Source organism: Salvelinus alpinus, chromosome 12 (genome assembly GCF_045679555.1).
Source record: "Salvelinus alpinus chromosome 12, SLU_Salpinus.1, whole genome shotgun sequence".
In the NCBI taxonomy this organism is placed as follows: Eukaryota; Metazoa; Chordata; class Actinopteri; order Salmoniformes; family Salmonidae; genus Salvelinus; species Salvelinus alpinus.
The window spans coordinates 15,011,718-15,025,746 of record NC_092097.1 but is presented as its reverse complement, the minus strand read 5'-3'; the positions used below and the strand labels follow the sequence as shown (position 1 = coordinate 15,025,746).

General features: G+C 42.0%; 1 pseudogene; it reads left to right on the top strand.

Annotated features, from left to right (window-relative positions):
- The first annotated feature begins 224 nt into the window (after nucleotides 1-224).
- On the top strand, nucleotides 225-2,726 carry LOC139536551 (red-sensitive opsin-1-like; annotated as a pseudogene).
- The last annotated feature ends 11,303 nt before the right edge of the window (nucleotides 2,727-14,029 follow it).

Sequence of the window (14,029 nt, the reverse complement as noted above, 5' to 3'; positions counted from 1 at the left end):
TGTTAAGTCAACTATTTTCTTGCATGAAGAGGATAAGCAATTTCGCCTGAATGCTGAGGAACGCGACACCAAAAGCACTTCTTATCCAAGAAGGATTAACCTTAAATTCAAACCTTGGTCTTCAGTTCTTCCGGGTCAGCATACAGTAATTCAACTTTGTGTGTGTGTGTGTGTGTGTGTGTGTGTGTGTGTGTGTGTGAAACCATTTCTGATTTAGATCTTAATCTCGATGAGGACATGGCTGGTATAAAACCCCACAGATTGGGGTACACCATTTTGTTGGTTGCTAACACCACAACAGGTGAAGAGCAAGAGAAGCAAGCCAGAAGACAGAAAAAGCTGCCAACAGGTAAAGGCAAAAAACACGACTGTGGCAACAAACAACTGGCAAGGTGAACATTTTAGAACAATTTAATGACTGAAAGGGATATAATATATTGTCTTCTTGATTTGCATATTCTTCAGATTCCTTCTCAGAAATGGCAGAGGGTTGGGGAAATGCAGCTTATGCAGCCAGGCGCCATAACGAAGAGACAACGAGAGAATCGTCCTTCACCTAGACCAATAGCAATAACACCAAAGGTGGGAGAGAACAAGCAACTGCTTCTGCCTTCCAATTCATATATTTTATTTTATTTAAATCATGAGGTTATGTTTCCTGTATGTATTTATGTTATATACAACATAGATGGCATAAGTGAAATTGTGCTTCATACATAATCATTTTAATGAATTAATATTATTGATGTAATTTGCATTGCTTTTGCATCTTCACTGATCATTTAAAAGCATGTAGCTCATCTAACCAGGCACTTGCACCTGTCATTCTCTTCTTCTGACAAAATTATTTTCAATTTTTTTCTCTCAGATCCCTTTGAGGGCCCCAACTACCACATTGCTCCAAGATGGGTGTACAATGTTTCAACACTTTGGATGATCATAGTGGTCATTCTCAGTCTTCACCAATGGCCTGGTACTGGTGGCCACTGCAAAATTCAAGAAGCTCCAACACCCTCTCAACTGGATCTTGGTCAACCTTGCTATTGCTGACATTGGGGAGACACTTTTGGCTAGCACCATCAGCGTTATCAACCAGGTTTTTGGCTACTTCATTCTGGGACACCCAATGTGTGTCTTTGAGGGATTCACTGTCTCCACTTGTGGTAAAATGCAGTTTTACATGGACAACAATTTGATCTAATATTTAACAAGGAAATTCTACATTTCTACATAGTGCTGAGAAATAGTATTTGGCAGTTGCTAGAGCACCATAGCATAGTGACAGTAATCAGAATGTCTCTTTTGTCTAATGTATATGTAAATCTTATAAAGGTATTGCTGCTCTGTGGTCTCTGGCTGTCATCTCCTGGGAGAGATGGGTGGTGGTGTGTAAGCCCTTTGGAAGTGTAAAGTTTTATGCCAAATGGGCCATGGGAGGCATTATCTTCTCCTGGGTCTGGGCTGCTTTCTGGTGTTCTCCCCCCATCTTTGGCTGGAGCAGGTGGGGATTTCTCTTCTTATTGCACAGAGGATTCAAGTTCAAAACATGTAATTATTTAACCAAGTTCTCTATCTCTCTCCCTCCACCAGGTACTGGCCTCATGGCCTGAAGACTTCATGTGGACCTGATGTCTTCGGAGGCAATGAGGATCCTGGAGTCAAGTCCTACATGATTGTTCTCATGATTACATGCTGCTTCTTCCCCCTGTTTGTGATCATCTTCTGCTACATCTTTGTTTGGCTCGCCATCCGTGCTGTAAGTGATATTTTAAATATATTATAATGTAGCAAGCAGCTATGTTGGTAAATACAGTAATGGTCAAGTGTACCTTTTGAAAAGGCATATTAGAGGGATAAATCTAACCATTTGATATTCCTTCTGAATGACCACAGGTTGCTGCACAGCAGAAAGACTCTGAGTCAACACAGAAAGCTGAGAAGGAAGTGTCCAGGATGGTTGTTGTCATGATTATAGCTTACTGTGTATGCTGGGGACCTTATACCTGCTTTGCTGCGGCTAACCCTGGGTATGCTTTCCACCCTCTGGCTGCCGCAATCCCTGCCTTCTTTGCCAAGAGCGCCACCATCTACAATCCAGTTATATATGTCTTCATGAACAAACAGGTAAATCGTAACAAGATTCTCAGACAGTTTTTTTTCTTACCGATTTCATGTTACAAAACTTTAACAATACACATTTTTCTAAACGTTTCACAAATGCCTTTCTTGTGTACATATATTTTATTTTAAAAAGCATCAGATCACGATGTGTTCGCTCACTTTGTAGATAGACATTCAATTTCAAAGTCTTCTAATGTTTAATTATTCCTCTCTCTCCAGTTCCGTACTTGCATCATGCAACTCTTTGGCAAGGCAGAAGATGATGGCACTGAAGTGTCTACATCCAAAACAGAGGTTTCCTCTGTGGCACCCGCATAAACTTTCCCTATTCATCAAACCGATCTGGAAACAGACATGTATGAAAGGAAACAAAAAGGAACTTCTCTACATTGAACTTGTATGTATGTTTTGCTGCCATGTGTTTAATCTATTTCCAAAGCTAGTACAGGCTCAAAACATCCTTTGAATCAATGTTGATCTGGGGAGAATTGTACATATTAATTTGTAGATTATTTATACCACACTGAGAATTAAGCATGCATAAATTTGTTTGTTCATTTATAAAATTTCTGCCATGAAGCAAACCTTTAATTTTAGACAGACTTGCAAATACACAACATTTATAAAAAAATTATATTTGTATGTTATGTTTTCATTTGACTGTTTTATGATGAAAATAAAATATGCAGCAAACTGGAAATGACAATTTTGTTTTATGTCGTTTATATTACAATACGATAACCAATGATAACCCCCATATGCTACCTTCTCATAGTAAGCCCCTGGAAATGATATCATACATACAGTATACAGTATATAGGATTTTTATGTACATCAAAAACATAAATGTGAATCAGAGACGGACTCTGGTACAATTAGGATAATTTCATATCTCACAAACAAGCACACGTCCTTTTTCAATTCAATATCAATACTGAGATGGTACAAGATGAGTTAGAATTTAAAGTGAATGCGTGATTTCTAAATAACTGATTTGGTATGGAGTCTGTAAATGTAAAGGATTATACAGTGACATTGGATTGGTCATACCAATTGAAGTGGCCATAATCTTGACCTTAGAAACTAAAGTGGATGGAAAGGTGACCCGTACTGGCCGGTTAAGTCACTCCTTATGCAAGTATGCTTGATCTGAAAAGTCATTAGGTTAATTCCCCTTTCAAAGAACAAAGTTCTCAAGCTTCAGACAAAAAATGGTCTGGTCTGTTTACCAGGCAGTGATCATCCTAACTCTCCTCAACAGCTGCAAGACCTGGACCGTCTACAGTCGCCACATCCATAGCCGCGGGAAGTAGAGGGGCTGAGTTGCAGCACTCCCCTGAAAAACCTGGATAAAAAATAAAATAAAAGTTTTTCACAAAAGTAGTGCACTGGACCTTTAATAGTCCTTTTCTTTGTATGGTCGACTGCACCGGGGCCACTGCTCTACAATGTGCTACAATGATCAAATAAAGACTGTAATGAAAAAGTACAGCATTAACCCTACTCAGATAGAGGACACACGTAGCAGTCAGACGTCTTTGTCTTGTCCCGTCCCAGGTATATATCGTTTTTCTTCGTGTATATATTTTTAATATTTTTTATCTCAATTTCAACATACTCTCCTGCAACCCTCCTCACCCAATGTGGTATGGATCTGCTATTTTTTATACTTTAGAACCGGAACCCCTGACAGAAGCTAGCCAGCTAACTAGCTACTAGCTAGTAGTCAGTTAGCCACTGCTAGTGGTCATCACCGTTAACTCGGACATCAGCCAGCCTCAGCACGGTCAATTCCTGCCAGTCTGCACAGCGCGATATCAACCCAGAGCATATCGGACTGCTTTTTCTCTACCACATCTCCGGATTCCTACCCCAAGCTCTGAACCTTTACACCGGATCATCGCAGCTAGCTTGCTGCTATCCGAGTGGCTACTCCTGGCTAACGTCTCTGTCCCGAAGCAAGCACCAGTTAGCCTTGAGCTAGCCTGGAGCTAGGCCAATCTCCCTGCTAGCCGAAGAGATCAATCAGACAATTCCTGGGCTTCAATACCTCTTTTGCCAATTGGCCTGGACCCTTTGCTGCTGACACGGAGTCCTGCCGATCCATCACGAATGGTCTGCCGACGAAACCGTTCGAGGGGGTTTCAACAGGCTCTTCCGTTGCGACGTCCCCCTGAGGCCCATCTGCTAGCCTGCTAGCCCCGGCCTGCTAGCTGTCTGAATCGCCATGTCTCCAGCTCCCTAGCTACTCACTGGACCATATGATCCCTCGGCTACACATGCCTCTCCCTAACGTCAATATGCATCGTCTATTGCTGTTTGGTTAGTGATTATTGTCTTATTTCACTGTAGAGCCTCCAGCCCTGCTCAATATGCCTTAGCTATCCCTTTTGTTCCAACCCCCACACATGCGGTGAACTCACTTGGCTTAAATGGTGCCTCTAGAGACAAAACGTCTCTCATCGTCACTCAATGCCTAGGTTTACCCCCACTGTACTCACATCCTACCATACCCTTGTCTGTACATTATGCCTTGAATCTATTCTTCCGCGCCCAGAAATCTGCTCCTTTTACTCTCTGTTCCGAACGCACGAGACAGCCAGTTCTTATAGCCTTTAGCCGTACCCTTATCTTACTCCTCCTCTGTTCCTCTAGTGATGTAGAGGTCAGCCCAGGCCCTGCAGCCCCCAGCACCACTCCCGTTCCCCAGGCGCTCTCATTTGTTGACTTCTGTAACCGTGAAAGCCTTAGTTTCATGCATGTTGACATTAGAAGCCTCCTCCCTAAGTTTGTTTTATTCACTGCTTTAGCACACTCCGCCAACTGAGATGTCCTAGTCGTGTCTGAATCCTGGCTTAGGGAGGCCACCAAAAATTCTGAAATTTCCATCCCCAATTACAACATTTTCCGACAAGATAGAACTGCCAAAGAGGGCAGAGTTGCAATCTACTGCAGAGACATCCTGCAGAGTTCTGTCATACTATCCAGGTCGGTGCCCAAACAATTCGAGCTTCTACTTTAAAAAATCCACCTTCCCAGAAACAAGTCTCTCACCATTGCTGCTTGTTATAGACCCCCCTCAGCCCCCAGCTGTGCCCTGGACACCATATGTGTTACGTACTGTTAATATGCTGTTACGTGTTTAGAGTTTGCTATAACCAATTTATTGATGTGATCATGATATGCTATAGGTCAGGCCATATTGTACCCTATTCAGACGGGATTAGTTTTACTGGGTCAGGTCGGGTAATGCAATTGTGTACACGAGCACAAAACCTCACATCTGTAATTTTAGTCCCGTCCTCTGATAATACTGTGAATCGACATCCCTGTGTTTTGAGGGAACGAGTTTGACAGGTGATTCGCTGGGCGTAAGCTATATGAAAGGCCTACATGTAGCCTGTCAACTTTCAAAGTGAATGCTTTTGTGTATATGTTTTCTGCATAAGAATTGAATATTGCCAAATGCCTCAGTAAAAAATATTGAGCATATTTAATGCAACCCTTGCTGTTAATAGATTGCAAAGCCGCATACAACTGAAATAATGGAAATTATAAATGTACTTTCTCATCCATAGACTTAACGCGTCTCAAGTGCAATGTTTATCATCTGAAGACTGGAGGGCATTAAGGACGCACTGCAGATCACTAAAATATCCTAATGATTATGATCACACTTCCTCAATTCAAATATTATGGCGACACTAGACCAAAGATGGTTTGGTATGGTTTAGAAACTTGGGAACCAAGCTCGAATTATCACCTGTACATGTTGAAATACTGTATCTTCACGACTATAATAAAAACCTCCAGGATTCGATCATAACTGTCAATTTATATACATATATTTAATAAAAAATGATTACAGGGGGCAGTTTGGAGAAAGTTGATCCCATCTGAATTGTCCTCTGGAATAATGGGAATTCTGGAGTAATAATTACGTAACCAACGTTCTCTAGTAATACTAGTCCTGTGCAAATAGGTCTTTGGTCACGCGTATGCGATGCGTACATGGGTCACGTAAAGAGAGCAAGGGTTGAGGGAATATGGAGGGATTTCGGTAACAGAACTTTTGAGTCAGAAATGGCTGTAATTTATGTTCCGTGAAAAACGATTTGATGTTCTGTGGTGGTTGCTGCAGTAGGGAGGTGAGCGAGAACGGGTGCTAGTTAGTCACTCGCTGTCTTTTTTTACATTTCTTATTTTTTTTACACAGCTCAAAGTCTGAGCCTGACCTGGCAAAATCAATTGCTGGTCGGACTCCCTCTAGTCATTTGTTTGTCTTAATTATTTAATCAAACTGTGCTTAAAGCATCAGACAAGTTCAGTGAATACACATTTAAAATGTCAACCATTCGATTGGTCAGGAGTTATTTTTTGTCGGACAACCCTGCACTGAACACAACCCAGATGATCATGTATTGTTTCATTTTTACAGTAGTATTATGACTTGGGCTGGGGCCTACTTCAATGTCCTTTGATGAATTGAATCTTAATATATCTTTATTTTTCTGTCACACAAGTTCAGATCTATGACTGTGGAGATAAAAGTGCAAAGGGCAAAGACGGGTGGTTCAGCTGATGCTGCTGCCTCCAGGGCCGTGGATTTAAAGGATATTTTGAATGTTATATTTTGCCTTACCTCTCTTATCCTACCTCATTTGCACATGCTGTATATAGATGTTTCTACTGTATTATTGATAGTATGTTTGTTTATTCCATGTGTAACTCTGTGTTGTTGTATGTGTCGAACTGCTTTGCTTTATCTTGGCCAGGTCGCAGTTGCAAATGAGAACTTGTTCTCAACTAGCCTACCTGGTTAAATAAAGGTGAAATAAAATAAATAAATAAATTCAGCAGGGCCAAGCACTCATGGCTGCTGGGAAGAAAAGGAAAAAACAGCAGAAAAGAGCAGGTATGTCTTATGTTCTAACATTTTGTTGGGCAAATCCTTGGTTTGTAGATCACATGACAATCCTATTTTGTTACTTTGAAGTTCGTTTTTTTGTTTGTTATTCTACTGTTAGTACTGTAATTGATAGGTTGATCTGTGAGTTTATCCAATTTCCCATTTCTCACCATTTTCTTTTCAGACAAAATTGCTACCGAACTCTGACAGCCTGACAACAGGAATGAACTTTGCATTTTCTGATGGATGAAAAATAAAAGGTCATCTAAGACAGGGTGTTTAAAAAAATATATAATAATAATGATATCTGTTCAGTCGATATTGTTATACCCTTTTCACAACATCCCCTAGTGGTAGCATGACGTGCAATTCAGTCAACATTTTACATATCAAAACTTGAGTACAGATAAAGACTTGTTGGTATATCAAAGGCAAAAATGACATTAGTAGCCATGTGAACTTGAACCTCACCGGCATATCTAAAGCGTGTGTCAGGCCGTGCATACGGAATATATGATCCTAATATTTTTGACCAACCTTTACTTGGCGATACTTAATTCACTCTCGATTTGGAAGGAACCTGTGTCAAACAAACTGTTTCTTACAGGTGGAACTCGGATAACTACAGAAATTACAGGCTAAGACTAGACAGAGAGAGAGGCCTATGCATTAATCTTATATTTCTCCAATGCCAAATCAGGAAGTGCCAACATTTTGTCTTCTCACCGTGGTCCCAGTTCCATTGATTTCTTTACAAATGTCAATGTGAGGGATTAATTTGTGCACCCAATGATTACAGTAGAACAAGCTAATCAATTCAAGTCTTGAGTGACCACCTGTTAAATATTGGTGCGTGAGCAGTTTACTAATACATAAAAAGACCCCCTGAGGCGCCACCACACCTTTGAATCGCCACCACAGGATGCAGTTAGCAAACCTTAGAGCTATGAAGGACCAGAGCTTTCCCTATTGTTGTCAGTCTTTGTGGCCTGCGGTTAGTACTGAACCTACAGATGACTCAAATGTTGGTGAAACAAAGGGGCCTACAACCAAACGTAAACAAGGGATGTTTTGGGGAAACGAACTTGTGTGAGAAAACATATTAGACCAAAAAAATTGTCTACCATGTCATTATTATACTTTTGGAATGGTTTTAGATTTATTTTCTGAACTGTATTATACTCCTGAAGGTTTTCACTCCAAACGAGCAGACCTGCATGAGGGTAAATATCCATTACATTTACATTACATTTAAGTCATTTAGCAGACGCTCTTATCCAGAGCGACTTACAAATTGGTGCATTCACCTTATGATATCCAGTGGAACAACCACTTTACAATAGTACATCTAACTCTTTTAAGGGGGGGGGGGGGTTAGAAGGATTACTTTATCCTATCCTAGGTATTCCTTAAAGAGGTGGGGTTTCAGGTGTCTCCGGAAGGTGGTGATTGACTCCGCTGACCTGGCGTCGTGAGGGAGTTTGTTCCACCATTGGGGTGCCAGAGCAGCGAACAGTTTTGACTGGGCTGAGCGGGAACTGTACTTCCTCAGAGGTAGGGAGGCGAGCAGGCCAGAGGTGGATGAACGCAGTGCCCTTGTTTGGGTGTAGGGCCTGATCAGAGCCTGAAGGTACGGAGGTGCCGTTCCCCTCACAGCTCCGTAGGCAAGCACCATGGTCTTGTAGCGGATGCGAGCTTCAACTGGAAGCCAGTGGAGAGAGCGGAGGAGCGGGGTGACGTGAGAGAACTTGGGAAAGTTGAACACCAGACGGGCTGCGGCGTTCTGGATGAGTTGTAGGGGTTTAATGGCACAGGCAGGGAGCCCAGCCAACAGCGAGTTGCAGTAATCCAGACGGGAGATGACAAGTGCCTGGATTAGGACCTGCGCCGCTTCCTGCGTGAGGCAGGGTCGTACTCTGCGAATGTTGTAGAGCATGAACCTACAGGAACGGGTCACCGCCTTGATGTTAGTTGAGAACGACAGGGTGTTGTCCAGGATCACGCCAAGGTTCTTAGCACTCTGGGAGGAGGACACAATGGAGTTGTCAACCGTGATGGCGAGATCATGGAACGGGCAGTCCTTCCCCGGGAGGAAGAGCAGCTCCGTCTTGCCGAGGTTCAGCTTGAGGTGGTGATCCGTCATCCACACTGATATGTCTGCCAGACATGCAGAGATGCGATTCACCACCTGGTTATCAGAGGGGGGAAAGGAGAAGATTAATTGTGTGTCGTCTGCATAGCAATGATAGGAGAGACCATGTGAGGATATGACAGAGCCAAGTGACTTGGTGTATAGCGAGAATAGGAGAGGGCCTAGAACAGAGCCCTGGGGGACACCAGTGGTGAGAGCACGTGGTGCGGAGACAGATTCTCGCCACGCCACCTGGTAGGAGCGACCTGTCAGGTAGGACGCAATCCAAGCGTGGACCTTGCCGGAGATGCCCAGCTCGGAGAGGGTGGAAACATCCAGAAACATGTATGGACTACCCTGGTGTAAATAGTTTATCAAGTCATTCCGATTACACAGACAAGGTAAATTAAAGGTTTATTGTGAGAAACAAGTCTCGTGACTTTCATTAATCTGATGACTATTTATTTAATCCACTAACTATGTTTAATTGTTACCTGATTTAAATTAATCATGTAAAAAAATTCTCATTAGGATTTGGGGCACCAAGGAAGAGGTTGTTTAGAGTTATCATCTCCCGAATTAAACACTATAACGTGTATATATCTATTTCATCGATAAACAGTCATCTTATTAATCATTATCTCTTGTCATAGCATCATTCTGACCAGTTGTTGTCACGGTTGTCGTAAGAACGGGACCAAGGCGCAGCGGAGGTTGAGTTCCACATATTTATTTCCAAAGTGAAACTTAAAGCAAAATCAATAAATCAATAAACGAACAACGAAACGTGACTACGTGGTGCACAGGCACAAACACAAAACAATATCCCACAAACACAGGTGGGAAGAATAGCTACTTAAATATGATCCCCAATTAGAGACAACGATTACCAGCTGCCTCTAATTGGGAATCATACAAAACACCAACATAGAAAATATAAACTAGAACACAACATAGAAATTATAAACTAGAATACCCCCTAGTCCCGCCCTGACCTACTACACCATAGAGAAACAAGGGCTCTCTATGGTCAGGGCGTGACAGTCGTAACCTTCTTGGATCTGCAAAAACCCCAGCCTTGCTCATGATTCAGTACTACACCAAATTGTTTAATTATTTATTTACTAGCTAACTACATAATAACACAGAATAAACATACACCCTTCACATGAGATAAAGGTCCCTAGTGGACGGACAAGATATGTCTTGCTCCCCCGAGATGGAGAGGGGAAAAAAAAGAGAGACAGAGAAAAGGGGACACTTAACTTGGACACATTCTATTTTGGGTAACTATTCTGATACCCGTTTGGAATAAGAAGTCATGAATGTACAGTTGAAGTCGGAAGTTTACATACACTTAGGTTGGAGTCATTAAAACTCGTTTTTCAACCACTCCACTAATTTCTTGTTTACAAACTATAGTTGGTTAGTCGGTTAGGACATCTACTTTGTGCATGACACAAGTAATTTTTACAACAATTCTTTACAGACAGCTTATTTCACATATAATTCACTGTATCACAATTCCAGTGGGTCAGAAATTTACATACACTAAGTTGACTGTGCCTTTAAACAGCTTGGAAAACTCCAGAAAATGATGTCATGGCTTTAGAAGCTTCTGATAGGCTAATTGACATAATTTGAGTCAATTGGAGGTGTACCTGTGTATGTATTTCAAGGTCTACCTTCAAAGTCAGTGCCTCTTTGCTTAACATCATGGGAAAATCAAAAGAAATCAGCCAAGACCTCAGAAATAAATTGTAGACCTCCACAAGTCTGGTTCATCCTTGGGAGCAATTTCCAAATCAATCAATCAATCAATCCATTTTATTTTATATAGCCCTTCGTACATCAGCTAATATCTCGAAGTGCTGTACAGACACCCAGCCTAAAACCCCAAACAGCTAGTAATGCAGGTGTAGAAGCACGGTGGCTAGGAAAAACTCCCTAGAAAGGCCAAAACCTAGGAAGAAACCTAGAGAGGAACCAGGCTATGAGGGGTGGCCAGTCCTCTTCTGGCTGTGCCGGGTGGAGATTATAACAGAACTATGCCAAGATGTTCAAAAATGTTCATAAGTGACAAGCATGGTCAAATAATAATCATGAATAATTTTCAGTTGGCTTTTCATAGCCGATCATCAAGAGTTGAAAAACAACAGGTCTGGGACAGGTGGCGGTTCCATAACCGCAGGCAGAACAGCTGAAACTGGAATAGCAGCAAGGCCAGGCGGACTGGGGACAGCAAGGAGTCACCACGGGCGGCAGTCCCGACGCATGGTCCTAGGGCCCAGGTCCTCCGAGAGAAAGAAAGAGAGAAGGAGAAAATTAGAGAGAGACAAGATTTTCAAAATTTCCATAAATGACAAGCATGGTCAAATAATAATCAGGAATAAATCTCAGTTGGCTTTTCATAGCCGATCATTAAGAGTTGAAAACAGCAGGTCTGGGACAGGTAGGGGTTCCATAACCGCAGGCAGAACAGTTGAAACTGGAATAGCAGCAAGGCCAGGCGGACTGGGGACAGCAAGGTGTCATCATGCCCGGTAGTCCTGACGTATGGTCCTAGGGCTCAGGTTCTCAGAGAGAAAGAGAGAACGAGAGAATTAGAGAGAGCATACTTAAATTCACACAGGACACTGGATAAGACAGGAGAAGTACTCCAGGTAACCAACTGACCCTAGCCCCCCGACACAAACTACTGCAGCATAAATACTGGAGGCTGAGACAGGAGCGGTCAGGAGACACTGTGGCCCCATCCGAAGAAACCCCCGGACAGGGCCAAATAGGAAGGATATAAAAGGATATAAATGCCTGAAGGTACCACGTTCATCTGTACAAACAATAGTACGCAAGTATGAACACCATGGGACCGGCAGCCGTCATACCGCTTAGGAAGGAGACGCGTTCTGTCTCCTAGAGATGAACGTACTTTGGTGCGAAAAGTGCAAATCAATCCCAGAACAACAGCAAAGGACCTTGTGAAGATGCTGGAGGAAACAGGTACAATAGTATCTATATATACAGTAAAACGAGTCCTATATCGACATAACCTGAAAGGCCGCTCAGCAAGGAAGAAGTCACTGCTCCAAAACCGCCATAAAGACAGACTACAGTTTGCAACTGCACATGGGGACAAAGATCGTACTTTTTGCAGAAATGTTCTCTGGTCTGATGAAACAAAAATAGAACTGTTAGGACATAATGACCATCGTTATGTTTGGAGGAAAAAGGGGGAGGCTTGCAAGCCGAAGAACACCATCCCAACCGTGACGCACGGGGGTGGCAGCATCATGTTGTGGGTGTGCTTTGCTGCAGGAGGGTCTGGTGCACTTCACAAAATAGATGGCATCATGAGGCAGAAAAATGATGTGGATATATTGAAGCAACATCTCAAGACATCAGTCAGGAAGTTAAAGCTTGATCGTAAATGGGTCTTCAAATTGGACAGTGACCCCAAGCATACTTCCAAAGTTGTGGCAAAATGGCTTAAAACCTCTTGGCGCACAGATCCCTTTAGCGGGATCATGTTCGTCAACATCTGCTGAATTGCAGAGCGCCAAATTCAAATTAAATTACAAAAAATATTTCATTTCATGAAATCACAAGTGCAATATACCAAAACACAGCTTAGCTTGTTGTTAATCCACCTGTCATGTCAGATTTTGAAAAGAAGCTTTACAGCGAAAGCAAACCAAGCGTTTGTGTGAGGACATCGATCAGTAGACAAAACATTACAAACAGCTAGCAGCAAAGTAGCTTGGTCACGAAAGTCAGAAAAGCAATCAAATTAATCGCTTACCTTTGATGATCTTCGGATGTTTGCACTCACGAGACTCCCAGTTACACAATAAATGTTTGTTTTGTTCGATAAAGATTATTTTTATATCCAAAAAAACTCCATTTGGTTGGCGCGTTTTGTTGAGTAATCCGCAGGCTCGTGCAGATCATGACGGGCAGACGAAAATTCCAAATAGTATCCGTAAAGTTCGTAGAAACATGTCAAACAATTTTTATAATCAATCCTCAGGTTGTTTTTAACATAAATAATCGATAATATTTCAACCGGACGATAAACTATTCAATACAAGAGAGAAAGAAAATGTCGAGCTACCACTGTCGAGCACATGAACTAATCGAAGTATATCTGGCAGTCCACTGACGCGATGTGATAAATCTCGCTCATTTATCAGAATAAAAGCTTGAAACTATGTCTAAAGACTGTTCACACCCTGTGGAAGCAATAGGAAAAGGAATCTGGTTGATATCCCTTTAAATGGAGGAAAGGCAGGCAATGGAACAGGGATTTTTCAAAATAAGAGGCACTTCCTGGTTGGATTTCCTCAGGTTTTCGCCTGCAAAATCAGTCCTGTTATACTCACAGACAATATTTGGACAGTTTTGGAAACTTTAGAGTGTTTTCTATCCTAATCTGCCAATTATATGCATATTCTAGCGTCTGGGCCTGAGAAATAGGCTGTTTACTTTGGGAACGTTATTTTTCCAAACATAAAAATACTGCCCCCTAGCTTCAAGAGGTTATTAAGGACAACAAAGTAAATGTATTGGAGTGGCCATCACAAAGCCCTGACCTCAATCCTATAGAAAATTTGTGGGCAGAACTGAAAAAGCATGTGCGAGCAAGGAGGCCTACAAACCTGACTCAGTTACACCAGCTCTGTCAGGAGGAATGGGCCAAAATTCATCCAACTTATTGTGGGAAGCTTGTGGAAGGCTACCCAAAACGTTTGACCCAGTTAATCAATTTAAAGGCAATGCTACCAAATACTAATTGAGTATATGTAAACTTCTGACCCACTGAGAATGTAATGAAAGAAATAAAAGCTGAAATAAATCATTCTCTCTACAAT